The 26,774-nt window shown below is 38.3% G+C and overlaps 1 long non-coding RNA gene across 1 annotated transcript; it reads right to left on the bottom strand.

The window, feature by feature from the left end:
* Positions 1–23,214: 23,214 nt before the first annotated feature.
* Positions 23,215–25,861, bottom strand: LOC116631561. The gene is made up of 3 exons (XR_004299210.1): positions 25,595–25,861; positions 24,983–25,038; positions 23,215–23,311 (listed from the first exon to the last, which is right to left on the bottom strand). It is a non-coding gene; the product is annotated as an uncharacterized LOC116631561 (long non-coding RNA).
* Positions 25,862–26,774: the final 913 nt, after the last annotated feature.

Genomic DNA, 26,774 nt, shown 5'->3' with positions numbered 1-26,774 from the left:
GATGTTCTGCAAATGAGCTTTAGAACTCCACTCTTCACACAATTCAATTTTACAGACCCATTATCTGAGATATAATGTGGAGGTTAAATATATCAGGGCAGCCATTATGTGAAAATAATTAACAGTAATGAATAATGCACTAATTCCACTGATGAGAGATGGTTATGTGTGTAATGAAGTGTTGGGGCAGCCCTGACAAATGAAATTAAAATATTTAAACACTGTTTTATGATATTACTTTGCTCATATAATTTCCTTTACCTACAATGAGCCACTTGGATTATCGTCATTATCTTGACAGCTCTGAAGGATGAAATAGTGCGGGTTAATGTGACAGCGATTAGTCAGCGGGAAAATCCATCACCCAGGGCAGAACAGGCTGAGGCAGAAAAGGCCTCACGCTGTCCTGTTTCCAACACGAGAAGAATGATACTATCAACATCACTTCAATATTAAATGGATAGAATTATCTTGTCATTCAGTTACAGCCTCTGAAGAACTACCTATTTGTACCTGCAAAGGAAAGGTCAGCCTTTCTTAATCACCCATAAAAATATGTTGATGGATTCTTTATATCAATAACAGTGACAGGAACAGAGACAGGAAAGAAGCATGACAATTTAAAAGCAAGAAGTTTCTCCCTCAAGTCCTTACAGTTTTTGCCCCGTAATTTCTACTTAAATTAGAATTGAATTTCAGAGTCCAATTTGTTGAGAAGGACACGGGTGCCCACTTCCTCTCCTTCCTCTGAGATTATTACATCCGACTCCTATTTTGAAAGTAAATTCTGCCTCTGCCAAACTTCATTCCATGAATATTCTTTGGAATCATTATTCCTAAGCCTGTGTGTAACTGCCTTTCGAGAGGCAGCAAGTTTGAATTTTTAAAACCTGGTGATGTGATAATCTATCTGCTCTTCATTAAAGTTGATATTAGAGCTCACTTTAAAATATGTGTGGGGAGGGGAAGTCATTGGTCACATGGGTGGGCAGGGCTATTACATCACCAACATCCCCTCACACTGTCATCATTCTAGTTTCTAAACTGACAGGAGGGATATCGTGTCCAGAAATCTTTTCTCTATATAAAATACGTAAAAAAGGTAAAATCCTATTTTTTTTACTTTATTTTTCTTTTGCTTCAAAACAACTGTGAATAAGTGGAGAAATTGCTGCAATTAGAACAGATTTCCAGAGACTTGTGGTCTAGTTTTCTCTTTGCCTTTGGTTACAAGATGACTTGCTTTGATTCTGCTCCCATGAGTGTAAAAAAAAAAAGGACATGCTCATTAAAGAATCAGGTCTAAGTTCTGCTCCGCTTTCCTTTAACTAGTTCTGATATACTGGAAATCCTCTTGTGCAACAATGCATCATTCTTCAGAGTTTGAAAAACAGCATGTTTCATATGTTAATATTTAAAGTTAAGTTTGAAAGCCCATTTCCTTTATTTCAAGCCAGAGTCTCTTTGCAGAATAACAAGGGCATCAACTCCGCTAGCAAACCTTTGCTGGCCTGGTCCTGCTAACATCAGGACACAACAGCACAACTAGGAAAGACTGCTATATTCATAAACACTCTTCAAAAGATAAAATACATAACTCAGTATCTCCTCTAATGCATAGATATAACAATAGTAGAGCTACCCCTACATCAATGGGATAAGTATACAAACACCATGAAAGCCTCATTTAGGGATTGAAATGCTCATTATTATCTGAATGGACAATCAAAGCGCAATATGATAAAACACTTGTCAACACAAATACTAGAGGAGTGCAATAAGCTTATGTAAAGCTTATGTTAATTATATAACATCAGTCTATTCATAATAGAACCTGCAGTTAAATAAAAATATCAAGACCCATTATATAAGGGGTGGTATTACAATTACTCGATAATTTATGTAGCTATCTAATTTGCAACGTCATACTCAAATGCTAATTTATTACCAGCTCCTATTGCTAGCTCAGCTATACTTAAGGAAAAACCAAAAAAGAGAAAATTTATGCAACACTCAAAAACGATCTGTGTACACAAATTTGAAAAGTGTATGACATCATGTATAACGTATGTCTCTATCGCAATAGGAAATAACCCTTGAAAATAATATTATCTCTTTCCCTTACTTCCTGCATTTGGTTTGGAAAAAAAATTACAATTTGCTTCAATTATCTGACAATGAAGTGCCCCAGTAATAAATCTAACGTTAAAAAATCATTTCCAGCAATTACTCCCATAAAATCAATGAAGGTCAGGCTCAGCCGCAGCAGCCAATAAATGACACGCTATTGACAGACTGGATGGACCTAACTGTCATTTATAAAGGTTAAGGGGAGAAAACAATCTAATAGAAAGCAGATGTTTACTAAACAAAAACAAAACAAAACAAAATAAAAAAGGAGATGCGTGACATAAAGCGAGTCAGGCATGAACAGCCTCAACGTTCTTCTGGCCTGGTCCCAGGGCAACAGCCCCAGTCATTCCAAGTGTCGGCAGCCTGCCTGTTTGATTCGGTCAATATTTATCTGCTTCAGGGCTGCTCTGTGATCTTTCTACCTTTTATACATTGAAGTCATGAAACAGATTTTCTGCTAATAGAAAAGGAAGAATTGATAAAACTGAATAACAGTAGCCAGGTTAAAAGCAGTTTGACCCACTTCAAAATTCCAGTGGTTTTGAGAATAGCAAACACTGAGAGAAAACAGCTTGCCATTTCTCTGATAGGAAGGAAAGCAGCCTGCTGATTGTGACAGTGATCTTCACCAGACAGAAACCTAGATTTTAAACATTAATATTTTGTTCAAAAATAATTTCAAAAAAATACCTTGTTTGTAAACACTGCAGAACATAACCAAATCAATCTGGAAGGATCTTTCTAGCTAATAATTTCTCCCTCCCCTAAATGTTCACAATGTTTACTATGGGATGATGGGTCAAACTGCTTTGCTTGTGCGGATTTCTCAGAATTGACTCCAAAACTTGTCTTACCTGGAAATGTCCAGGATCTTTCCTCTGAATCATAACACGAGCTCTCAGTTACTGCTTTAATGGAAAAGGGAGCATACTGAAAAGATCCAGGTCTCCGGAAAAAATGGCTTCACAGAATCTCTAAAAGTGAGAAGGACCATAGATCATTGAACCCAGCGTCTTGGCTTCAAGTTTCAGAGGAAGAAACCCAGAAGCAGAGGGAGTAAGAGAATCTTCCCTAAGGGGCTAGGTCAGAACTAGCTCCCCCGTCACCTGACTCCCAAGGCAATGTTCTTACCACACTTAGCCTTGACCTAAAATGTTAAAAGGGCAGAAGTATTGTCTGCTTCTTACAGACAACTGTTTATCAAAATATATCCTGTTTATCAAAATATATATGATCTCAAGGGTGCCCACAATTACATTCTTCATTGCTTAAAAGAGCAAGGACCAAGTTTCTCAAATGAAAAACTTTCCTCTCCTCCCCACAGTGAGTAACCCCCCAAAAATCTGGTCCTTCCTCACATAGACACCCCAGTCACTCCCAAGCCTTAAAATAAAAAAGAAAGAAAACAAGGAAAGAGGAAAGGAAGAAGGGAGGGAGGAAGGCAGGGGGAGCAAGGGAGGAAGAAAATTCCAGTTAACTTTAGTCTCCGAAATTGACCTAGTTATCTCAAATCCTTTGCAGAAAGTTAAAAAGCAAATAAAAACCTTCATATAAAAAATGGAAATAAATGTGAATTTTATGTATGTTTTAGTAATACCCAAAAACTATTTATTCTTATCTTTTAGGAAATTTCCTAGATAAAAACATAAGATGGAAATTTTTGAACTTCATTTGAAGCAATAAATAAAAAAAGGAAAATGGCTATGTTATAAGTTAATTGGTACAATATGGATTCAATATTTGATTTTTTTTTTTTTAGAGAGAGAGAACGTGCACATGTATGTGATGGGGAGAGGGGCAGAGAGAAGGGGAGAGAGAGAGAGAATCCCAAGCAGGCTCCATGGTCAGCGGGGAGCCCAATGTGGGGCTCGATCTCACAACCCTGAGATCATGACCTGAGCTGAAATCAAGAGTCAGTCACTCAACTAACTGAGCCACCCAGGCACCCCGATATTTTCTTCTTAATGAGTTCCTCAATGTTGAGAAGCTAAAGTCACTAAGCCTTCCCTCAGTTGTTAATAAAAGAGGATTTGTTCAAAATTCAAGCATTAATTCTCAATCCACATTCTTTTGCTAGTAGACCTCATTTCATAAAATATTTCATTTATAATCACAATGTTAAACACACACACACAAACACACACACACTCACACACCAAAAATAGCTGTACGCACCAAAAGCACAATTTATAACAGTCCCAACATTTCTACTGAAACAATTACTCAAGAGAACTTCGTTTTACATATACGCCTAAACAGTGTTTTCCTGAAGACAACCAAAGTGGCAAAAGGGAATTTGTTCTTAAAAGGAGAGCTATATTATAAAATAACCCTAAAGTGATACAACTTCCTCATATGTGGAAAACCTGAATTCTGGAAGCTACGGCTCGAGAGACTGTTAGTAGCCTTGTTAGTCCCATCTATAAAGTGGAAATAAAATTTTTTAATCTTTTTATTCCAGTTGGACTTTATAAAGATGGGTAAGTCCAGGTTTGGCACCCCCAGCATATAGGGGGTAAAGACATACAGACGGGCTTGGACAGAGTCCAGGAACAATCACAAATGATTTAGTTGCTCCCACTTTACACCTCCAATTCACACTCCACTCTCAGGCATACCCACCATGAGAACGCAATGTATGCACAGAGAGCATTTAGCCATCTGCAATTCAAGTGTGATATCAGTATAAAAGCTTTTCAAAACTACAACTCAAGCATAGATTTCTCCCTCAAGATTATCATCCCTTTTCTTGACTTCCACCAAGATGGCTTCAAAATCAACCCTGGAAACAGAAATCATCACCTTCCACTGGACATGTATCTACTGGCATATTTGCCATTTCTCCTAATGGCACTATCATCCTGACATCAGCTCCTCCATCCTCTTCTCTTTGCCCAAGCAATCACATACCACCAATTCCTATTCCTGTTGCATGATCATTGCCACATTTCCCTTTCTTTTCACTTCCAACAAACCAATATGGCTCAGCTCTCATTTCTTCATGAAGAACCAATATCCCAAGAGACTGGCCTCCCATCTTTTCTCTACCTCCAAGGATCAAGTTTCTCAAACAAAAAAACTGCAAGATTTGATCCTGACTACAGAATCCAAACACTTCAGTCTCCATTCCAAAACCTTGCAATCTGACTCCCATCTTTCCCAACTAATATAGAACACTTTCCTCCCAGTTTTATCCACAGGATCCCTGCTCCTCATCATGTACCATTTCCCCAGATGCACCTTACAAGTTCCCTCCTCAGCACTTGGCCTGGATGAAGGATGGGGATTCCTGCACTTTGTACCTCCATTAGTTCTGAAATGCCCCATCTCCATCTCTCCCACCCAAATCCCACACATTCCTCAAGGCCGGTTAACTAGTCTCCCTGCTTTCTGCTCAGAGATGATTGTTTATTCTTGCATTTATTCATATTTACCTAATAAGTGTATACGATAGGAATAGTATTACTTTAGGGACCAAGAAAAGATGAAACTGAAAAACTTGGAAAAGTCCTTAAAGTTACCAAGCTGTGAAGTAAACAAAGCTTTTTCTTAAAGATCTCTCTGGTGTAAGGTGGAAAGTAAGAAACACCATAAGAAAGAGCTGCTAAGTGCCACAGAGGCTGAGGAAGGAGAGAGCCATTTAACTGGATAAAATGGTAGTGACATGTGCCTTGGAAATGAGGAATGGGCAGTGTTTGGGCAGGTGGATGGAGGGAAAAGATGTTTTCTGTGGAGGAAACTGGACACAAGAGCACTCCAGTGAATGAAGGGTAGGGGCTTTCTGTAACTGTCTTGGCACCGGGCCTCTGCTGTTGGTTCCTTTGTAAAGGCAGCAGCTGCTGGAAAGCTTCTGTTAGGGAGCCCTTTCATGCCTAATATTGGTAGGCTACGCAGGCACAACTTAAAAAGAAAGATCTGACAATCAACTTTATGAACCCTCAGCTATAAGCATCTGTGCAAAACTGTATAATTTTTAAACCTAATTGGTTGGAGAAATTAACATAATTTATAATATAATAAATTATACATTTATATATAAGACATAAATTTATATATAATATATAATAATATAATTTATAATAACATAACACATAAACACTGTGTTAAAAATTCAAGATCCTTCAGATATGCAAGATATAGGAAGTGCGGCGAGATTTCCAAAGACGACGCTGTACCCTGTACCTTATGTTTTTTGACTGATGCAGACACAGTCTATGGTCAGGTGAGCATGATTACAGTTTGCCTGGAGAAAGGAAAGCTGAGTCACTACTTGATAACTGTCATGGAACACAGCACTCCATGAAACATGCGGCATGGAAAGATACAGATAATCCAAGACATACCCTGAATCCCACTGAAGCCATGGTTTTTTAAAATATTAACTATAGGGCCCCTGGGTGGCTCAGATGGTTAAGCGTCTGCCTTCAGCTCAGGTCATGATCCCAGGGCCCTGGGATTGAGGCCCACATCAGGCTCCTGGCTCGGCGGGGAGGCTGCCTCTCCCCCTGCTCATTCTCTCTCTCTCTCTCTCTCTCTCTCTGTGTCTCAAATGAATAAATAAAATCTTTAAAAAAAATAAAAAAATATAAAATATTAACTATACAGGCACAGGGATCATGGTAGCTAGAAGTATGGTATAGTGCAGGTTATACAAAAGTCATTCTAGTTCTCATTGTTTTCAAGTCTAGTCTTCTTTAGCAAAACCTGACCTGGTGGTTGGCAATTTGAGCCAACTGAAAGAGATAGTTGTCAGACAAACACAACTGCTCAACTCTAATCGGGTTTCTTGGAGGGAGGGATTGGTTCCACATAGATTGGAATGACCAGGCATACTGCCTCAAAGGAAGACTGGTATTGACTACATCCTCCCTACACCATAACTTGATTGGAATCCTGGCTCTGGAGCATTCTCTCTGTATTTCAACACATTTTTATACTTAAAATATATATAAAAAATAATAAAAAGATTTGAGAAAAAAATTATGTTTAACTGAGACTTAAATTTTTTTTCCATTTATTCTAAGCTGAGTAATTTCATTCAAGGTCCTCAATGCATTCCAGAAACTCAATATGATTATGCTACTTGATAAAAAAGACTATGGTACAATGATGGCACATTTCACTCTACCAAATGCCAGGTAAATAGAGGAGTCAGAATTGCTCATCGATTTTTCTCAATGCCCAGACCAATACACAAACAAATAAGAAAGAGAGAATTTTAACAAAGAAAGTAATAATGCATTCAGAAGGCCCAAAAAAATGCATATAAACTTATTCAATGATAAAATTAGGATTTCCCACATATGGTGTGTTTAAAGATGCATTTGGCCACAAATATCAGAGCCCAAATAACAGAGGCTAAAATAATGAAAGACATTTAATTATCTCACACAGCAATCAGTCTGGAGTGGTTCCAGAACTGGCTCAAGAGCTCAAGGAGGTGAGGGAGTTGAGTCAGTGTCAATATCACTAAAGGCTTTGTGCTTGTGGTAGGAGAGCTATTTGAGTTCCAAGTATCTTACACACAGAGAGCAGTGCTCTGAACAGGACAATGGTCTGGGATTATCAATATGGCTGCACAAGTAAAACTGGAATTCTGCTGGCAAGAAAGAAGGGAAGATGGCTCTTATATAGTAGGACTCACAGGGGTTAGGGTACTTCATCTTCTAAGAGTGTTCTCACACTTATACTTGAAATCAATAAACTCCTCATGTCTGACACTACAACTCCCCAGTCCACACAGCTCTTTGAAAAACCAAAGCAGAATCTCTCCCCGTCAGTCTAGTTCCTTCTTTCTAGAAGAAAAAGAAAAGATAAACTATCAATGTGAAGTTCTTTCTTTGTCAGATGTAATGTTAGGAGGCAGTAGCCAGTTCAAAACAAGCAGCAGATAGTTTGATCATGGGAGAAGCTGAGAATTGACAGTTCACCGTGGGGGAGGGGTAACATGGCTTTACCAAGATGATGGAGATAATTGAAGGCTAAACTAGCTACCACTCTATACTCTTACTACCAGTCATCAATTCACCAATTTCTACTCACACTTTGTCATCAACTCAAGCATCACCAATTAACTTGTTAAAATTTCCAAAATTTTGAAAATGGTAAATAGTGATGTGTGTATGTGTGTGTGTGTGTGTGTGGTTTATCCAGACCCAGTGATAAACCTACAATTCTGCATTTATTTATTTTTTCTGGAGTTGTAAAACTGTCAGATGATGTTTGTTTACTGAGGATATTTCCAACAAGGTGAACACAGAGACTTTAAGTTATGATTTGGTGCTCAGAAAATTACTTTAAAAATTTTTTTAAATATATTTTTGGCATCTGAGAACACTTGAAGGCCTAAGGTTCCAGGACATCTTGAACTAAAATAGGGTACATTTGAAAAATGTAAGCCAGGTTTCTAGGAAAAAATATAAACAGAAGTACAAATATTCAATAAGAAGACAATATTGCTAAAAGAATGTAAAGGTGACGGTGGCAATAAACTGACATTACTTGGAAAATGCTACAGAAAAGGTCAGTAGTTGATCCAATTCTAACCAATTTATCTCATTTATCAATCAGAGATACTGTATTTTTTAATTCCTCTTGTTAGTTAAGAAAACACAACCCTCTAAAAACAAATCTTATCTTCATATCAGTTTTTTTGTTTTATTCAGAGCTCAAAACTCATCCCCATGAAGCAGCTTTAGAATTGTATTGGTGAAAATATAGCACGGATTATTTTAAGAGTGGATCAGCTATGCTGCTAGGCTGCATAGAGAATGCATAAGGCATGAACTTTGGATTCAGAAAGAACTAGATTTGGATGCCTACCCTACCATTTCCTAGCTGTTTGACTTACAGCCAAGTACTTAAGTATTCTGAGCCACTTTTTTTAATTGGAAAGTAAAGATGAATAAAATAGTTATTTTGTTGGGATGTTATAATGATTGAATCTGATAGTGTATATCAATCACTCGCATGAGATAGGCACTCAAAAAAGAGTAGCCATTCACAATAATAAGAACAGACTGTAGATTTTTAGAAGGAGAGCTTCATGCTTCTTATAATTGTAGATAAATGCCTCCAAAAGTAGGGACATTTAAGTAGGAAAACTACTTTGGAGAACCAGACTTTAGTATGCTTTGAATCTTTACTACATGAGATAGATTGGATTACTGTTCAGAAAAATTCTCTCCCTCCCCCTCACTTCCTTAGGAGACATACTCTTTTTATTTCATTGGTCTTGGGTCTGACCATGTTTCTTTTTTGTCCAATGGGATATTAATGGACATGAGGCAAATAGAGGCTTGAAATACTCTTGAGCAGTTGGCTTGCTCTCCTTGCCTCTCCCACTGACCTCAAAAGAACATGTCTGGATTAGCCCACTGATCCTAACAGATCGAAGAAAGACACTTGGAGCACAGCCAAGCTGTCTTCAGTGAGCCCAGCCTAGATTTTCAATGTTCTGCATACAGACATGAATGAGTCCACCTGAACCTAGGCTACAGAAACCAAAAAACATTATAAGAATAAAGGATTAATGTTTTAAGCCACTGAGTTATAGGGACAGTTTTTAAGTAGTACTTCTCTGGTATTGACTAACTTATACATCACATATTTGCTACTGTACTTGGAGAGTTACCGTGGGCACATTCATCTGGTTATACCATGGAATTTATTTAAAACGTATGACTTGAATACTTACCATGTGGTAGGACTGTGCCAGGCATGGAATCACAGTGGTATACAAATGGGCACAAACCTGAGTCAAGGCATGTATTTAGTATCCCTGGCCTAAGTTAAAAAACATATTCTTCAAGTGATCTTGTAAGTAAATATTACCAAGGATTTTAAAGACCAATTAAAAAATAAGAAAACAAATATAAAAAGCATTACATATTCTTCCCTTTTCCCTGGATAGAATATAATGCAACAGCAAATTCCTCTCAATTAGGCCCTTTGTACTTCCAAATACAGTAAATACTTTATGTCTTTCAGGTTAATTTGAAAAAAGTAGTTGTTCAAATGGACAAAAGCAAACAATTAGAGCAAGTACTCAGAGCAAGACAGATTGTCAATAAAAGGAACAACAAAAAAAAGTGGAATCAAAAATAAATTGCTGGAATCTCACTTCTTTTTTTTTTTAAAGATTTATTTGTCAGAGAGAGAGGGAGAGAGAGAGCGAGCACAAGCAGGGGGAGGGGAAGGGGTAGAGGCAGAGGGAGAAGCAGGCTCCCCACTAAGCAGGGAGCCCGACGCGGAACTCGATCCCAACCCTGGGATCACTACCTGAGCTAAAGGAAGCCACTTAACTGACTGAACTACCCAGGCATCCCTGGAATCTCACTTCTTTTCTTAACATACTTTTAATAAAATAGTTTTACATAATGTATTTTATTTTCTTTAGAACAGTTTAATTCCAGTGTTGGCATCATAGCAGGTTGAGTTAATAGGCATTCATCTCTAACGACAACCCTTAGATGCAATCATAGTCAACATGCTAGATTAAAGATTCTAAAATTATGTTTGAATACATAGTCGAACTAAAAAAGAAAAGAAAAGCTAAGTAAGATAAAGGGAGAACTAAAAATCAGGGCAGCAGTTTCACCAAAAGCTCAGCCACTCAGATACATTTTAAAGCCAGATATAATCATAGGAGTGTGGGACTATTTTTAAGGCCAATGTAAGAACAAGCAAGATAATATTGAGAGAGAAGCTTAGATGAAGACTTTTCAGAAAGTCAAGATCTTAAAAGTCCCATCCAGTTAGCGAAATGGACTGGAAAAACTCTTACTTGCTGCTAGACATAGTGTGGAAGATTGCTTATAGGACTTTGTCTCTTGGAAGGAAAAAAAAGTTGTTTATAAAAATGAAAATTACTACCTTGTACTTGTGAAGATATGGAGGGCTAGATTTATATTATCCCTATGTTATGAGAGTCTGAGCTGAAAAATTAAAGCCCCTGGGATCCTGGTCAAAAAAAAAAAAAATGTACAATTGCCACATAGAAAAAATATATTCAACCCAAGGTACATGGAACCTTCTAAGAAAACAAAAAAAACCCCAAAATCCCATGTCAAACATGAACTCACAATAAAAAATCAAGGGAACAAACCACCACAAGGGAGCATCAGAAGATATAAACAACTGATAAATGGCACTACAAATAAAATAACTTGAAGGAAAAAATAAAGGTCTGTCCAAAATTAGCATAAAACAAAGAGAAACCATGATGAATTAGGGTAAAAAATGAACTAAAAATAGGTAGACCTAAATAACAACAAAATAGAACTTCTAGAAGCAAACTACACAAGCTAACACAGGAAGACAAAAAGATGACCCATAAAAAAAGCCAAGAAACAAATTATAGTGATAGATGCTAAAAGACATTGAAATATCTTCAAATAGTTGGTGAAAATAACTGTCAAATTAGAATTCAATGGAATGCAAAAATCAGTTTTCAAATGAACAAAAATAAAAACACTCTAAGAAACACTGAAAATTATTTTTTTGAAGATTTTTATTTATTTATTTGACACAGAGACAGAGAGAGAGAGCACAAGCAGGGGAGCAGCAGGTAGAGGAAGAGGGAGAAGCAGGCTTTCTGCCTAGCAGGGAGCATGAAGTGGGGCTTGATCCCAGGACCCTGGGATCATGACCTGAGCTAAAGGCAGACGCTTAACCAACTCAGCCACCCAGGCACCCTGAAACACTGAAAATTCTATCATTTACAGATAATCCATTAAGTAACAAAGAAAGAGTGTGTTTTTATTAAAAAGAAGTTAATAATTTCCTTGGTATGCAAGAAAAATGGTGTGCAAAGGAACTGTAAAAATGTAGATGAATCTATCATGGAACACTACATCAAAAACTAATGATGTAATGTATGGTGATTAATATAACATAATAAGATTTTAAAAATGTAGATAAATCTAAAGAAAGAATAACGTCTAAAATTTAAACTTTTTTAATTTAAAATTCAAGAATATCAATTATAATAATAAAGTATGGTGAAAGTATTATAAACAAAGTGAAAGTAAAATATTGAACAACAATAACAAATGCAGTTGATTAGAATCAAAATATTCTAAGAACCTTATTGTTCAATAGGAAAATAGAAATACTGATTGCTTCTTGATATTAAATCAACTATGCTTGGTGAAAATTTAAGGGTAATTGCAAGAACAGGCATTGAATGCATAACTTTCAAATTAAGAGATGAAATAAAAACAACAACAAAAAACTCAATAAATTAAAAGGAGAAAAAGGAAGCAATGAAAAGCATGGTAAATATAAACCACAAAATAATACGTTATAAATTAGTCCCCCCAAAGCAGTAATCCACTTAATATAAATGGACTAAACTTTGTCAAAAGATAGAGATGTTCAGATTAAAATTAAATAAGAAAAAATCAAAATCCAGGTCTGTTTACAAAAGAAATATTAAAATGTAGTGAAACAAAAACATTGAATTTAAAGTAATAAAAGGTAAAACTAACCAAAATAAAGCTGGTCAGGCAGTATTTTTTTTAAATATTTTATTTTTATTTATTTGAGGGAGAGAGAGAGAGATAGCAACAGAGATAGCGAGAGAGAGCATGAGCAGGGAGGAGAAGGAAAAGCAGGCTCCCCACTGAGCAGGGAGCCCGATGCAGAGCTCCATCCTAGGACCCTGGAATTATGACCCGAGCTGAAAGCAGATGCTTAACCGATGGAGACACCAAGGCACCCCTATCAGGCAATATTAATATAAAACAGAATAAACATTGAAGTAAAACCAATTTTTTTTTTTTTTTTAGAGAGAGAGATTGAGAGCAAGCATTGGGGGGGGTATGGGGGGAGAGGGAGAGGGAGAGAGAATCTTAAGCAGGCTCCACACCCAACACGGAGCCAGATGCACAGGGCTTAAGCTCACAACCCTGAGATCATGACCTGAGCCAAAATCAAGAGTCAGATGCTTAACCAACTGAGCCACCCAGGCACCTCAACATAAAACTAATTCTTATGGTTAAAGGAGTACATTTCCTAAAAATAAAAGAAAAATTCACCTAATAGAACAATCCTGGATATTTATACATAGAACAATGGAGCCCTAAAATGCATAAAGCCAAAATTTCCTGATTTTAAGGAGCAATACTCAAATCCACCATCAGATTAGGTTTAAAAAAAAATCTCCCACGGGGTAGATCGGAGGGGGAGATGAACCATGAGAGACTATGGACTCTGAGAAACAAACTGAGGGTCCTAGAGGGGAGGGGGGTGGGGGGATGGTTAGCCCGGTGATGGGTATTAAAGAGGGCACGTACTGCATGGAGCACTGGGTGTTATACGAAAACAATGAATCATGGAACACTACATCAAAAACTAATGATGTAATGTATGGTGATTAACATAACATAGTAATAAAAAAAATCTCCCAGAAATATGTAGATCAGGCATTCAAGAAACAGATGGAGAAGATGTGAACACCACATTAAAAATCTCAAACTGATAGAAATATATAGAACACTGTACCTAACAATTAGTGGACACACATTTTTTAAAGCATGCCTGGAGCATTTTTAAAGATTGCCTACGTTGAAGGCCAAAAAGAATGTTATCAATAAACAAAAAAGAATTCATTTCCCTGATGACATATGATGTGGACCATCTTTTAACCTTAAAATCAGTTTGTCAATATCCACAAAGTAATTTGTTGGGAATTTGACTGGGATTGCACTGAATCTATAGATCAACTATTGTTTTAATTTGAATTTCCCCTATGATATATCTCTTTGATTCCAAAGTGTACATATGAGATGAAAGATCCAGAATAGCCAATACAATATTGAAGGAGAAGAACAAAGTTGGAAGACTGACGCTACCTGACTTTAAAACTTACTATAACGATATAGTAATCAAGACAGTGTGGTGTTTGCAGAAGAATAGACAAATAGATTGATGGAACAGAACAGAGAGCCCAGAAATGGCCCCACGTGAATATAATCAACTGATCTTTGATAAAGGAGCAAAACAATAGAGAAAAGATAGTCTTTTCAACATATGGTTCTAGAACATCTGAACATGCACATACAAAAAAAAAAATGAATTCTGACAGAAATCTTATACCCTTCACAAAATTAAGTCCAATTGGATCATAGATCCAAATGTGAAGTGCAAAACTATAAAACTCCTAGAAGATAGCATAGGAGAAAATATAAATGACCTTAGGTTTGGTGATGACTTTTTAGATACAACACCAAAGTCAGGATCCATAAAAGAAATAATGGATAAGCTGGACTTCATTAAAATTAAAAATTTCTGCTCTACAAAAGACAATGTCAAGAGAATGAGAAGGCAAGCCACAGACTGGGAGAAAATATTTGCAAAAGACATATCTAAGAAAGGACTGTTATCCGAAATATACGAAAAAGTCAGAACTCAACAATAATAAAACAAACAACCTGACTAAAAAATGAGCTAAAGACATGAATAGACACTCAGCAAAGAAGGTATACAGATGGCAAGTAAGAGTATGAAAAAACATTCGACATTATAAGTCATGAGGGAACTGCAAATTAAAACAACAATGAGGTATCACTACACATCTATCAGAATGACCAGAATCCTATACCACTGACAACATCCAATCCTGGCAACAGGAACTCTTATTCATGGCTAGTAGGAAGCCACTTTGGAAGACAGTTTTGCAGTTTCTTACAGAACTAGACATTCTTTTACCATATAATCCAGCAACCACATTCCTTGGTATTTACCCAAAGGAGTTAAAAACTCATGCCTACACAAAAAATATGCACACAGATGTTTACAGCAGCTTTACTTATAATTGTTAAAACTAGGAAGCAACCAAGATGTTCCTCAGTAGGTGAATGTGTAAACAAACTGTGGCACACTCAGAAAATGGAATATTATTCAGCACTAAAAATAAATGGGCTATCAGGCCATAAAAAGACATGGAGGAACCTTAAATGCACATGACTAAGTGGAAGAAGCTAGCTTGAAGAGACTGCAACCATGTGATTCCAATTATATGACATTCTAAAAAAGGTAAAACTATGGAGACAGTAAAAAGATCACTGGCTGACAGGGATCAGCGGGGAGAGAGGGGTGAATAGATGGAGCACAGAGGATTTTTAGGACAATAAAACTGTCCTGTGTGATACTATAATGGTGGATATATGTCATTTCACATTTGTCCAAACCCATGGAATGTACAACACCAAGAGTGAATCCTAAAGTAAACTATGGACTTTGGGTGATAACGATGTATTAATGCAGGTTCATCAATTGTAAGGAATGAATCCCTGTGTTGGGGGATGTTGATGACAGGGGAGGTTATGTATATGTGGGGACAGGGGTATATGAGAAATCTCTGTACCTGCCATCCAATTTTGCGATGAATTTAAAAGTGCTCTTAAAAAGAAGTTTTATTTTCTAAAGTTTTCTATTATAAAATCTTGTAATTTAGTTCTATTAAAAAAAGAATCCATATGACTCTGAAAAACAAACTGAGGGTTCTGGGGGGGGGGGGGTGGGAGGATGGGTTAGCCTGGTGATGGGTATTGAGGAGGGCACGTTCTGCATGGAGCACTGGGTGTTATAAGAAACAAATAAATCATGAAATACTACATCAAAAACTAATGATGTAATGTATGGGGATTAACATAACAATAAAAAAATTAAAAAAAAAAGAATCCATATCACATGGATGATATTCTCTGACAACAATATCAACAGTGATATCAATATCAAAAGATAGTTTAAATAAAAAATCCTTTGTAGAATAAAATATATATTCTAAATAATTCTTCATTGGTTTCAAAAAATAATAGGAATTGGAAGACACTTAAAACTGAATATAAATAAGCATACTTTCACAGATGGTAGAGACCACCAAGGGGACACAGTAAAGGTGCTTCTAAGGAAAACCCTTTGCAAATTTATATTGCAAGTTCTAGAACTTCTTTTTCATGACTAAAAATTATTGTAAAATAAATTGTCTAACCAGAGAAATTTTTTTTAATCCACAGATTCAGCATAATACCCAAGGAGAAGAGAATGAGCAAATCTAAGAAAAAAAGTCTGGCAAAAATCTATTTGTAATCAAGATGCAATCTTACCTTTTAAGTAAAGCCTGCTTCAAAACAAATGGAGGAAAATGTAGTTATACCTTCACCCTCTGCCCCCATTTCATTTCTGTTAAACAAATATTTTTTAAGGGCCTACGATAAACAAGACACCAAAAAAGGGGCATGCTGATGAATCAGACCATTCAACACACCCATGAATCCTGTCCTCAAAGAGTTTTCAGACTACTAGGAGAGATCAGCTGAGAAAGGTATCCATTGGATAAAATGTGGCAAGTGCACAGAGGTTTTTCCTGTGTGATATGTGACCACAGAGGATGGAAACGAGCCTCAATTTGTGGTTCAAGCATGGCTTTTGAAAGAAAAGGCTGTGCAGGTTTCCCAAGGCATCAAATTGTTTTTTTGTATGCACAATGTAGCCCTCACAATTTAAGCAAAATGTACTAGAGAATTTAAATGTCTCTGAATTTTCCTGAAATATCTAAAACAGGCTCACAAGTAATTCATCAATTTCTCAATTGCATTGCCTGAGGTAACTCAAAAGAAGGACAGAAAAAACAACCGTTACTTATTAGTAGCCCTGAGCAGATACAGGGACTGAACTGGGACCTCTCTCACAAGATCCTTGCTAAAACTGAGTAGAGCTTTCGGAAACAGTTCCTTAGGGCAAGTAAGCACCAGCATATGACAGCACAATATTATTTTTTGTATTCCAATGTAAAAATTAACATTCCAACCATCAGACTGGAAAGAAGACAGGGACCAGGGATGCAGATTACCATTATAATGTCTGTTTCTAGGTACTTGGGAAGGACAAACAAAGTGATCACAAAGAACATGGCTCAACCTCATAGGACTGAGTGTTATAAGGCAAAAAAAAAAAAAGTGACTAAGTCACTTGAAATGTTTTTATTTAATCATATATAATTTTTAAAGCAAAACTGATTAAACTCACTCAAGTAAATTTCAAGGTCTTATGCCATTCACATCTGCCCATATATGAGGCTTCTTGAACTTGCCCCTTGGCTCCAAAGCCAGAATGAAAAATTATTACTAAGGAAAGCAGCAAACAGTACTTTGTTCAACAGATCTCAGTCACCTTGCTGCCATGTGGTTCACCTGGGACATCCTAGTTCTGACAATGAATGTGGCACATCGGAAAAAATATCACCTAATCCGCGGCATTTTCCGAGGCCAAGCCTCACTCAACTCAACCACCTGGTACAGTGGGTGTTTCAAAAGCTGCCGCTCCAGGAAGGGCTTCCCCGTTACCCATTCCTGCCAAAGTCACCGCCTCTCACTACTTTATTTCCTCTCAGGCAGTTTTTCTTGGAAGACTGGTATTTGTGCCAATCTGATACCCAGTTCATTGTATTTATTTTACGTATTTCCTACTTCAAATGTGTCAGGCTGGCTTCAGGGAGACCATGCTGCTTTGGGGGCTAGTTACAAGATTCTTAAGATAGGTTATCACACTTTGAAATGTGTGTAAGTGTGTGCATGTGTGTGAGAGAGCACAGGTGCCCGCACATGTGTTTTTGGAATCTGAGTGTTGCAAACAGTAAGTCCCTCAGAGTGTGTTTTGTTTGTTTGCCAGGGCACTTTTCAAGTTTGATTAATTTCCGCGGCAAGAGCTCTGAGGAGTCAAGAGGCAGCCTGTCCTCCAGGAAGCCGGTGACATTCTTTCCAGGGATGCTCAGTGAAAAACGAAATTAAAAAAAAAAAATAAATGTACAGGGCATTGAAACTCACCAGCACCTTGCCAAACCAGACCCAACCATTCGCCACGTGTTTCTTGGAATTTAGATTGTACTGGGCTTTGGGGGCTTTCTGTTCCTTTGCCTAGACTTTCTTTTGCAATTATCGAAAATTAGATCTGATTTTGCTTGACTTCCCTCGGTTTTCAAGCATGGTCACGGTTATTATTTTAAACAAAGGTCAGTTCTCCCACTGGTTAGGGAAAAGAGAGAAGCATCTATTGTTCTGGTGGCAATATGATGCTCGGTTCAATTTCTACAGTTAGTGTAGAGGAATAAGAAAATTGAAGGCAAAAGGCACATTTAAGTATCTCTGTAATGTGAACTTAATATTAGAAGAGGTTTCTTTAACCATATAGAGATATTTGAGAGAGGATTTTTACTCTATGGCTTAAGTTATTCTTTGGCTAAGCTTTTATTTCCTCTTACAGAAGAACTTTCTGGTCCAGTGCCACCTCAGTAGATGTCCTGGAGTCAGAACCATACCATGCACACACACACACACACACACACACACGTAGCCCCGCCCCCCGTGTGTATGTGTGTGTGTGTGTCTGTGTGTGTGTGTGTGTGTGTGTGTGTGTGTGTAGTATATTCCAAGGAAAGAAAACATAAAATGCCTCTTCTTTTTAGTTTGGCTAATAACTTCTAATCAAACCAGTTTTAAAGGAGAGGACCTCACTAATCTTGACTCTATAATTACAGGCTCTAGATTCACAAATAAATTACTTTTAAAAATTAAATTCTAGTAGTTACACCACTTAGAGAAGAACTATTGTAGTGGAATTTCATTGAAATGGTAAATAACATGATGCATGTAAAATTCTACACTAAAGAGTATGTCAAAATAGAAAGTTCATCATCCCTCCATGCAGGTGTAACTGAGAATTTCTATGTGTGGAGAGAGAAGCAATGAGGGAAGGGAAGGGTCAAGAAAGGACTAGAGTAGTAAAGCGAAAAGAAAAGAAGTTAGGTTGATTGTCTGGAGACTTTGCAGGGATGAGGGGGTAATGAGAAGGCTGACATCATTACTTGGAGATAGACATAACAAACGCATGCATGTGTAGAAGCCCAGTATTCAAGAGAATACACAGTGTCTCACTTGAGCTTTGGAGTGAAAAACCCAAAGGCCTGACCTCAGACTCAGTCATTTATCAGCTGCAAAGCTGGGTCAGTCCCATAACTTCTAGGAGCCTGCATTCCTTCATGTCAAACAGACGAGATAAGCATTTCTTCCTTGAAGCTTTGTCATAAAGATTAAATCACAGAACTAACAAATGGGGTAGCACAGTGCCTGCCATATAGTAGGTAGTCATTACATGTTAAAGTTTTTCCTTTCTGCTTTCTCTGCCCCACTCACCACCATCCCCACTTGGACCAAACATGAGAGTTTGGAAATGTTATCATCTGAAATAAAAATTCCATAAAGATGGGTTACATTTTGACAGCAAGCTATGTCGCCACCCAGCTGTCCCTGTCCTCACCTATTTTAATGAAACAATTTTGAATCAACCCCTCGCTACGCACCACGTAAGCGAGCTAGAGTGTGTCAAATCAGTGCTCCTGCTTAGGCAAGGTTTCTGGAAGGCAGAGGGAAGTCTGAAGCACAGAGCCGGAGTTGGTTCGGTTCAGCGGAAGACCAACTGTGACATCTAAAGGCAGATGGCCGGCTGAAACTCAGCCTTGGTTCAGAAACATGAGAAAAGCTGTCACGCAAACGGCCAATGCCGCTGCTGCGTATGGAAATAGAGACTATATATTCTTTCCTGCTATTTCTTTTAATGCACTTTCCTATTCGGTACAGATCCCTTTTGCAATAAAACCACGAAATCTTTCTGAAAAGTAAATATGTTCTTTCATTAATCACCACTTTCCACTTGCTTTTTTCCAACTTCACGGCTGAGCAGTCTGCAGGACCGCAAACCTTCAACTAGTGTGCTACCTTGATTAAGGCACAAAACGTTAAAAGCAAATTACTATGAAAGTATGAAACAATTTGCACTTAATGTTTCAGTCATATCTGTAAAAAATATGACTTAAATATAGTTTTATTAATAATACATATTTTAATTAAACGGCTGGAGGTGCATCTAGCAGGAAAAATTGAATCTTCTCTGGATTTCACATACTGGTATGATTCATGGGCAGTAAATATGCAAAGCTTTATGCCCATAAGGCAATCAAACTCCAAAGCTGATATGCATGTTTTTATCTAAAAGAATGAAATCTAGTAAGGGCTAGAAATAATAATAACAACAGACTGCCAGAGCAGTGTAATGAATTGGCTCTAGCCAATAGTATCCTTTACCGTATCATAAAATCATCCTTTCAGTCACAATTACACCCACTCCAACATTTATTATTACTTCCATTATTCTCATTACACAAGGAAATCCTGTATGTGTACTTATGCATATTGAAAAACTTCACAAATATGAACAATAAAATCCTGGGATAGGAGTGACTGCCTTCATGAAGCAGGAATGCTTTCCTCTGCAGGATGTTTAGGTGTTGCTTAGTTCCAGAAGGACCACACTTTACCCTTGCTACTTCCCTAACGTTTGCCTAGATTATTAGTTTTCTAGGGCTGCCATAATAAAGTACCAAAGCCTGGGCGTTAAAGTCATTTAACAACAGACATTTATCTGCTCACAGTTCTGGAGCCTAGAAGTCTGAGATCAAGGTGTCAGGAGGGTTAGTTTTTTTCTGAGGCCTCTCTCCTTGGCTGGTAGATAGATGGCTGTCTTCTCCCTGTGTAGTCCTGTGGTCTCTCTGTATGTGTGTCTGTGTCCCAATTTCCTCTTATAAAGATAGCAGTCATATTGGATTAGGGCCTACTCTAGTGATGTCATTTTAAACTTAATTACCTCTTTAAAGATTACCTCTATTTCAAATACCCACTTTCTGAGATACTGTGGGTTAGGACATCAACATATGAATCTTGGGGGGGGGGGACACAATTCAGCCCATAACACCTGGAAATTATCTTTCAGTTGCAAAGTATGATATTACCTGCTCCTAAACACTATATTTTGCTAAAAAGAAGAGCCTGGTAAATTTGTAAGACAATGCAGAGGAGACTCAAATAAAAGCTAAGGTCTTCATTTATTTATTTATCTTTACTTTGAATTTCTCTGAAAAAATATTTTCATTCTATTTGTAGTCATCACTGCAAAACACTTGCAAAATTAAAAATAAAAAGTTGACCACCTCTGACTAGCTTTCTATTAGTTCTCCTACTGGGAAGAAAAGATGATCGTCTGGAAGTGACTAATGTCTAGAAACTAATGATAAAATGTTTTAGTTGTACTCAGTCGATGGGATCGTCTATGGTGGTTTACATTACTATAATGAAACAAAAATTAATTTCTTTATCTGGAAGTCCCCTTTGGGACATGGCAAGGGAGACATGTTGTGAGGTCTCTTCCTGCGTAGTTACCCTCACTCCACCTGTGTCACAAGAAGCCCAGGACTTACCTACAATTAGGTATGGATACGGAGCAAGATTGCCCAATAGCCTGGCATTCACCTAAAGCATGAGGCCATCACCCAGCTCTTAGGTCAGGTTTGGGAGTGGCTGATTCCCAATAGCTTATTTTAATGGCCCACAAGTATGCATCCAAGTAACTTTTTTGATATTGTAGATTTAAATTTTCTACTCACGCTAATTTTAAACAAATCTACCAAGCAAAAATAAAAGCAAATAAAGAACACAAAGACCAAACATCCTGAGGAATAACACTTACTCCCAAAGAGCAAGCCACATACAGCCCCAAACCAGGCTCAAAAATGAGGGGCTCAGAGGCGCCTGGGTGGCTCATTTGGTTAAGCCTCCGACTCTTGGTTTCAGATCAGGTCATGATCTCAGGATCGTGCCATTGAGCCCCTCATTGGGCTCTGTACTCAGTAGGGAGTCTGCTTGAGATTCTTTCCCCTTCCTTCTCCCTCCTCCTCTGCTCTTCCCCCATGGCCCCCCTCACCTCTGATGCTCACTCGCGTTCTCTCTTTATCTCTCTCTCTCTCAAATAAATAAGTAAATAAAATCTAAAAAAAAAAACAAATGAGGAGTTCATTTCCATGAGTCCATTATTACTCCAAGGAAGTAATTATAATTATTAATTTGTACAAAGTCATGGAATGAGTATTGACAGAATGAAAATTCATCCATTCATTCAACAAATATTTATTGAGCAGCCAAGTATGCCAGGCCCTGTTCTAGGCATCACAATTTTCTTGAGAGAAAAGAAAATTTAAGACTCTGAAGTTTGTTGCAAACTTCCGAATGAGCAACAGTTCTCTCCTCTTTCTCATACTGTTACATGATTACTCCTGCAATTCATCTTTTGACTTATGGCAATGCAGTTTTCTGATTTGATTAATGCACTTTAGATGAGGTAGCAGTGCAGTTATGAATATTCCAAAGAGTGTAGAAAGTCACTGATTTGATGTCGGGATGATGGCTGGGTACATGTACGACTCTTCACTGAATGCTGCCACTGTATGGCAGCTATTAGTAATTAAAAATACAGTGAAGGGGCACCTGGGGGGCTCAATGGGTTAAACGTCTGCCTTCGGCTCAGGTCATGATCTCAGGGGCCTGGGATTGAGCCTGCTCAACGGGAGGCCTGCTTCTCCCTCTGCCTCTGCCATTCCCCTCCTTGTGCTCTCTGGCTCTCTCTGTCAAATAAATAAAATCTTTAAAAAGATTAATTAATTAACTAATTAAAAATAACAGTGAATACGTAAGAAGACTTAAAGAAAGCAATGAAGCCAAGTCATCATTCCTTCTACCAAAGCCAGAAGAGGAACAGGATACGCTCAACCCCTCCCCTTCAGCATCCCCCCCCGCCCTTTCCCACTACCTGGAGCGCAGGAAGAGTTGGGTATTGGTGTGTCTCCTGGGCAGCAGCCCATGGGAGACCCTTTCCAAGATCCATAATCTGAAAGCAGCCACGCTGACTCGTCTACCTGCTCTCCCCACTCAAGTGATTGAGCTGGATTTTCTAGGTCTCCAGAAACTGCCATGCATACACACAGCTGAGAAAGAACAGGGACGCACCCATTCACCTGAACATTAAGCCAAACATGAACATTTGACCGTGTACAGCTTGCCATTAAGCTAAGGGCCAATTTGGATGCTCAGTGATTTATAACCGCTGTACTGGCCCTCCTGTTTGGTAACTTTGGTCTTTCTCCATTCTCCCCAAGGTCCTCATTTTCTATTGATAACCTTACCTCATATGAGTTCTTGGTTTCAAGCAGCTCAAAAATAGTCTCAGGTGCCATAGTTCATTCAGTAAACACATTTTGCAAACTAGTTTTGTGCCATGCACTGTGCCAGGCCTGGGGATAAGTAACAGAGAGAGACATGAAGATCCCAGCACTCGAGGAGGTTTACCCCTGGGTCACCAACAGCCCTGATGGAACCCTGGGTCTTCTGTGCTCTGTCTTCTCTACAGACCTGCCATCCCCTGAGGATGTTGTGGATTTGCTGCCTGACTTAGAATCCTCCTGTCCTTCCTGCCACCCCTTCTCTGCCTCAAGGAGGGGAGACTGCTGCTGAGTCCTGCCAAAATTTCTTCTTGTTACTATGTTCATTAAAAAGATATTAGGTCCAAGACTCAATTCCCACTCCTTCAAAGCCTAGAGCATAACAAAGAGCTTATTCCACAGAAATTAAAAGCACAGAAGTTACAAAAGTACTAAGTTCAGATTTTTAATGTTTCCTAGATCAATGAAAGTAAGATGCTCTCCCCATGGAAATTAATTCAATTTTAATTCTATTTGTATTAATAGTTATTTTTCTCAGGGAAGGAGGATAACACTTCTGGAGGAGAAGGCCCTAAAAACCATCTCCCTTTCCCCCCCTCCTTGACCCCACCAGAAGGTACTGAGTTAATCTCTGCTGATGAAATGTAAAATTCCTTTAGCTCGCCCTGACTCTGCTAACCAGGGGACAAGCCCCTGTACTGCGTATAACACGATGTACCTCTCCTTCTTAACATGTCACAGCTGATATTTAGCTTTTTATTGTGTGAGTCTTTCATTAATGTCTGCTTCCCCTCCTAATCTGTAAGTCCCATGAGGCCAGGGGCTGCATTTTTTTTCTTTTTCTTTCCTTTTTTTTTTTTTTTCTTTTCTTCCCCCTAATCATTACATCTCCAGTGCCACGTACAGGGATGGTACATCGTAGATGCTTATTAAATTATCCAGCAATTATCCATATATGAATTAACCAATTAATGTCCATGTCTCCACCTTGGGGATAGATTAGATGGCCAATAGCTGCACAGGTACAGAAAGCAAGGAAACCCACATGCATTCTTTAGAGTGTGCAGAATACTGGATATACTAAGTGTTCAATTAATGTTTAATGAGCGATTGAAAGATTCATTGATTAATTGATTGGTTAACCTGGGGGCTTGTGAGGAGAAAATCACAACCTCCAAAAACCTCCTATGATATTTAGTTCCAGGAAATAAAGGCCTGGACTTGTTGGTCTCAGCAACTTTCTCTGAACTTGAAGCAACTTTCAATCCCTGAGATCCCGGGGAGAAGATGAAGCCCTGGCACCCAGAGAGGGGAGGCTCCAGGGCTAGGGTAAGCCCAGTGCTTCTGCATTACACGGGAGAGTCCTAACCTCTTTTAGCTCATCCTCAGAACTTCTCTAAACCTCCAGGACCAGCCTGGATTTAGGAGATAATGTGTAACCTTGGAAAGTCATGTCACTCCTAGATATTATAAAGTCCTGCAGGTACCTTAAATCACCAACCAAATGTCAATTCACTAGTTAAAATTGCCCAGTCCCATGTAGTAATCAGGACTGTGATCTTGAGTTAGAGTTTAAAATTTTCTTCCCTGCTGCATATGGGCTCTTGGTCTTCTTATTCTCTTTCTCCTAACTGAAACTGATTGCACACAGGATCCCTGCCCCCTTCAAATGGGGTGTGTAGCTCTCCCTCCTTCACTCTCCCTCCTCACCTCCTCCTCTTCTTCTCCCTCTCTCTTACTTACCTCCTCCCCTGTTTCTTCTCTCTCTCTCTCTTGCTTATCTCCTCCACTTGCCAGACCTGTTTTTGAAAGAAAAAAGACATGAATGGGAACAGGATAGTTATTATTTGACTGGCACCACCAATGATGTCTTCTCAATGTCTAAGCTGGAGAAATGTTTAAAAAGGACTTTTTCCGATGGCGGTATTTGTACACAGTCTATGGAAATCCCAAGCATCGGGTACCTCTCCTGAAGTTCTTTTGACAAGAACAATGTGTTCTACTCATCCAACCGCTGTTCTCTCTCAGTCCCCAGTGTCCTGGGAGGTATGCGCCAAACAGACTTCCTCTGTTAGAATCCCATTGCCTTTCCATAGAGGTCCTTGAGCAGAATTTTCTAAACTTTATGGTATGGACATTTGCAAGCATTCCCAAAGTAAAAAGAATGAGACAATGAACCCCCATGTACCAGTCATCTAGCCTCAACAATTATCAGCACATTTCAACCCACCCCTGGGGGTATTTTAAAGCAATTCTCAGATTATCTGTATTCACTGAGTAGAATTTAAAATGGTCCTAGGCCAGTTTTTTTCTCCCATGTGACCCTCATCTTGCCCAAAGGAAACATTCATTTACCTGTGTCCTGACCAACTTTGGGGGGCAGATCTGCTCTGCCCAGCGGTCATGTTCCTTCACTCTGCTGCCAAAACAATGTAGGAATCCATCTCTGCTGCCATCTGAACTTCCAAGGCAGTATGTCAAAGTACATACCCAACTACAAAGAACTATGCAGTAAGTGTTATGGATACACCTAAGGAAGCCCTTTTTCCCAGGCTTTGGCATAGGAAATAGCCACCATCATCTATGTTCCTCTCCTCTACAGTGGACAGGATGCACAGAGCGGCACTCTCTCTAAAAAAAAAAAAAAAAAAGTCACAAATAGCTCTATCTCTACTCTCTCAATAATTTTATATCTTCAATGGATAAGGTAGTTCAAGAGACTTGAACATGCCTAGTTGTATTTGTTCAATGATGTCAAAGCTACTACAACTTTCTCTTCTAGTACTTTTATTATCCTAAATTGCACCTATTTGTAAATTTTTCTCCTTATACCTACAACCAAGTCCCTGTATTCTGACACTAATCTGTCAGCGGTGAACTGTTATTGGTTTCCCATTTAATTCTGTTAGTATTCTCGCTTCTGAAATTAAACTATGATCATCTGCAGAAAGGGCTTTGCTCATTGACATTAAATATGATTAGTTTCTGAGAATGTGATTAGTTACAATTATGTTCTATTGCCACCAGTCCACTGAGATTTTCAACTTATTAACTCATGATACAGCTAAAACTAACTAAATCATTGTATGATAATGAATAAATTCACATGCCATTGGTTAATTTCCTTCATGTATAGAGAAACATAATATGCAGATGCGGGAGGCATAAAACATCCTCTTAGCCTTGGCCTATGTTTTACCTCCATACAAATTTAGACTAAGGTGGCTAGTCATTGAAGCCATTTTTTTTTTCCCACAAGCAACATTGTCAAAGTTCTGCCAGCGACTTGAGGAGAGATTTGGCCAATTACTTTCTCCTTGCCAAAGATTTTCTGATCTACACAAGGTGATAGGCTCCCCCAGATCAGAAGCAGTGCTTACTTTGCTCCCTTCTATCCCATCAGCCTAGCTTAGTGCCCAATACTTGATAAGTCCTCAGCAAATACGTGTTGGATGAATGTGTATATTGAATAATTAGGACATGTGGGATTTAATCATAATGAAAGTTAATTTTATCTCCTACTAGCCCTTTAAAA

The sequence above is a fragment of the Phoca vitulina genome, unplaced genomic scaffold, assembly GCF_004348235.1.
Source record: "Phoca vitulina isolate PV1807 unplaced genomic scaffold, GSC_HSeal_1.0 scaffold5, whole genome shotgun sequence".
Classification (NCBI taxonomy): domain Eukaryota; kingdom Metazoa; phylum Chordata; class Mammalia; order Carnivora; family Phocidae; genus Phoca; species Phoca vitulina.
This window is presented reverse-complemented; position numbering and strand designations above follow the sequence as displayed.